Consider the following 3,182-nt stretch of genomic DNA (forward strand, 5'->3'; position numbering starts at 1 on the left):
CACAACGCCCGGCTATTTTTTGGTTGCAGCCATCATTGTTGTTTGGCGGGTCCAGGCTGGGGATTCGAACCCGCCACCTTAGGTGCACGTGGCTGGCGCCTTAGCCGGTTGAGCTATAGGCGCTGAGCCTACATTGTTAACTCTTACCACAAGATACATAGGATGTCTTATTTGTCTTTTGGTAGGAAATGATTGTTGAATTAAGTAATTTTGGGTGTTTCATAGGCCTTGACCAAAAAGATCATCTCAAAGATTCCTCTACCAACACCCAGAATCTACCATAATTATATCAAACAAAAGAGGGCAACTAGTTTATTTTTAAGGCCTTTAGAGTATCTATTTCTACAAATTTCCTTACTCACCCAGTATCAGCCTTCTCAATCTCCACCATTCTGTCTCAAATAAAAATGTTTTATTATTTAGTTCTTTGACTCATCGTATAAAGTTGATTGTTGCACACTTAGAGGCAGAATTATGACCATGTTTTTGCTCAGGAATGGGAAACCTTAAGGCTGCATGTGGCCTTCTAGGTCCTTCAGTGTGGCCTTTTGATTGAGTCCAAATTTTATAGGGCAAACCCTTTTATTTTTATTAATACAGTTTTGATTGTCTCCTATATTTATACTTTATTTTTTAAATGAACATATTTAAAATACCTAGCATAAAATAAGTTTCAGCAAATCCTTTCATATTGACTGGCACGATTAGAACATTACTAAGCCATAAGGACTAAATTGACGGCTCCTACACTCATTAATTTAGTTCTAACTTCCCCTGCCTGGCGGTGCCACTACTGGCAAGTGTTTACAGGTGTCAAGCACACCAGTCTGTTACCAGTTTTCAATACACGTTTCTGTTTGAAGTGGAACTTGTGAATAGTTGCGCAGCTCAACTATTTTTTAATTGTCTGCTTAACAGCCTGTTGTGTTGAAGAAGACCAAGTGAACACTGAAGGAAGAAAACAGATTTTCTTTTTTTTTTTGCAGTTTTTGGCCAGGGCTGGGTTTGAACCCGCCACCTCTGGCATATAGGGCTGGCACCCTACTCCCTTGAGCCATAGGCACCGCCCACAAAACAGATTTTCAAATAAGGACTGGTAATTCCAATATTATTTTGTTTCTGATAAAGGTAAGATAATTTGTAATCCTAGCACTCTAAGAGACCAACTCGGGTGGATTGCTGACCTCAGGAGTTAGAGACCAGTCTGAAAAAGAGTGAGACCCTATCTCTATTAACAATAGAAAAACTGGCTGGGCATTGTGGCTAGTGCCTATAGTGCCAGGTATTCAGGAGGCTGTGGCAGGAGGACTGCTTGAGCCCACGAATTTGAGGTTGCTGTGAGTTCTGACACCACAGCACTCTTCCCAGAGCAACAGAGTGAGACTCTGTCTCCAAAATAATAATAGGCTCAGCACCTGTTGCTCAGTGGTTAGGGCACTGGCCACATACACCAGGGCTGGCAGGTTTGAACCCAACCCAGGCCTGCTAAACAACAATGACAACTACAACAAAAAATAGCTGGGCACTGAGACAGGCACTTGTAGACACCAGCTACCTAGTAGACTGAGGCAGGAAAATCACTTAAGCCCAGGAGTTGGAGGTTGCTGTGAGCCGTGACACCACAGCACTCTCCCAAGGGTGACATTGTGAGACTCTGTCTCAAACAATATATATAATAATAATAATAAAAGATGATTTGATTGCTTTGTGACAATGCAAATCAACATTAAAGAAATTCAATGCTCATCAGCATTGTAACGATCATGAGGACCACAGATATTTTAAATTAGAGGGAGATGCATGAAAGTTTGTATTGCAGAATTAAAAGATGAAAAACAAAAGCAAAGACACTTCTTTCAAGCAGCAATAAGACCTGGAAATAATGCCGCTAAAGCAACTTATTAATTAGCTTATATACTCAGGAAAAAAGGGAAGCCGTTTAGAGATACAGAAATTGTCAAAGTTACAGGATGCTTAGAACCTGATAATGTTTCAAAGTACAAATAACTGCCTCTTTCAAGACTCATAAATGATCAGCAGCATGAATTAGCCTTCAACTTAGTAGAACAACTTTGTGCAATAATTCAAAAGGAGGAATTGGCTTGGTGTTTGTGGCTCAAGCAGCTAAGGCGCCAGCCACATACACCTCAGCTGGCGGGTTCAAATACAGCCTGGGCCTGCCAAACAACAATGACAACTACAACCAAAAAATAGCCGGGTGTTGTGGCAGGCACCTGTAGTCCTAGCTACTTGGGTGGCTGAGGCAGGAAAATCGCTTGAGCCCAGGAGTTGGAGGTTGCTATGAGCTGTGATGCCACAGCACTCTACCTAGGGTGACAGCTTGAGGCTCTGTCTCAAATAATAATAAGAATGATAATAATAATTCAAAAGGAAAATACATATTATTCAATTGCTTTGGATGAATCAACTGATACTGCGGACTTAGTGCAGGTTTTATACTTCATCTGGGTCATTACAGAAGATTTTCTCTGCTATGAAGAGTTACTTTGGGCACTCATGCAAACAGGTGAAGGATATCTTCTATTTATTTATTTATTTATTTATTTTGAGACAGAGGCTCAAGCTGTCCCCCTGGGTAGAGGGCTGTAAGCATCACAGCTCACAGCAACCTCCAACTCCTGGGCTCAAGTGAGTCTCCTGCCTCAGCCTCCCAGGTAGCTGGGACCACAGGTGCCCGCCACAACGCCTGGCCATTTTTTGGTTGCAGCGGTCATTGTTGTTTGGCGGGCCCAGGCTGGATTCAAACCTGCCACCTTAGGTGTATGTGGCTGGGGCCTTAGCCACTTGAGCCACAGGCGCCGAGACTGATGGATTATCTTCAACAAGTTTCAAGGTAAATGTTGTGAAGTTGAACTAAATTCAGTAAATTCAGTGAGCCTACGTGCAGAGGGTGCAACTTCCACGACAGGAAAACATGAAGGGTTTGTTTCGCTGATTAAAAAAAAAGTGTTAACAGATCTAGATGCTCTCATTTCTTTCACTGTATCCCACATTAGCAAAATCTCTATGCTAAAGCTACTATTTTAAGTGACACTTAGCAACGAGTTGTAAGTATTGTTAACTATATTCCTACAAATGCAACATGGCGTCATCAGTTTCATAACATGTTGAAGTTGAAAGATGTGGTATTTAGTGTGGATTTGCTGCTTTTTTTTTTTTTT

This window comes from Otolemur garnettii, unplaced genomic scaffold, assembly GCF_000181295.1.
Source record: "Otolemur garnettii isolate 467f Iridium unplaced genomic scaffold, OtoGar3 scaffold00024, whole genome shotgun sequence".
Taxonomy (NCBI): domain Eukaryota; kingdom Metazoa; phylum Chordata; class Mammalia; order Primates; family Galagidae; genus Otolemur; species Otolemur garnettii.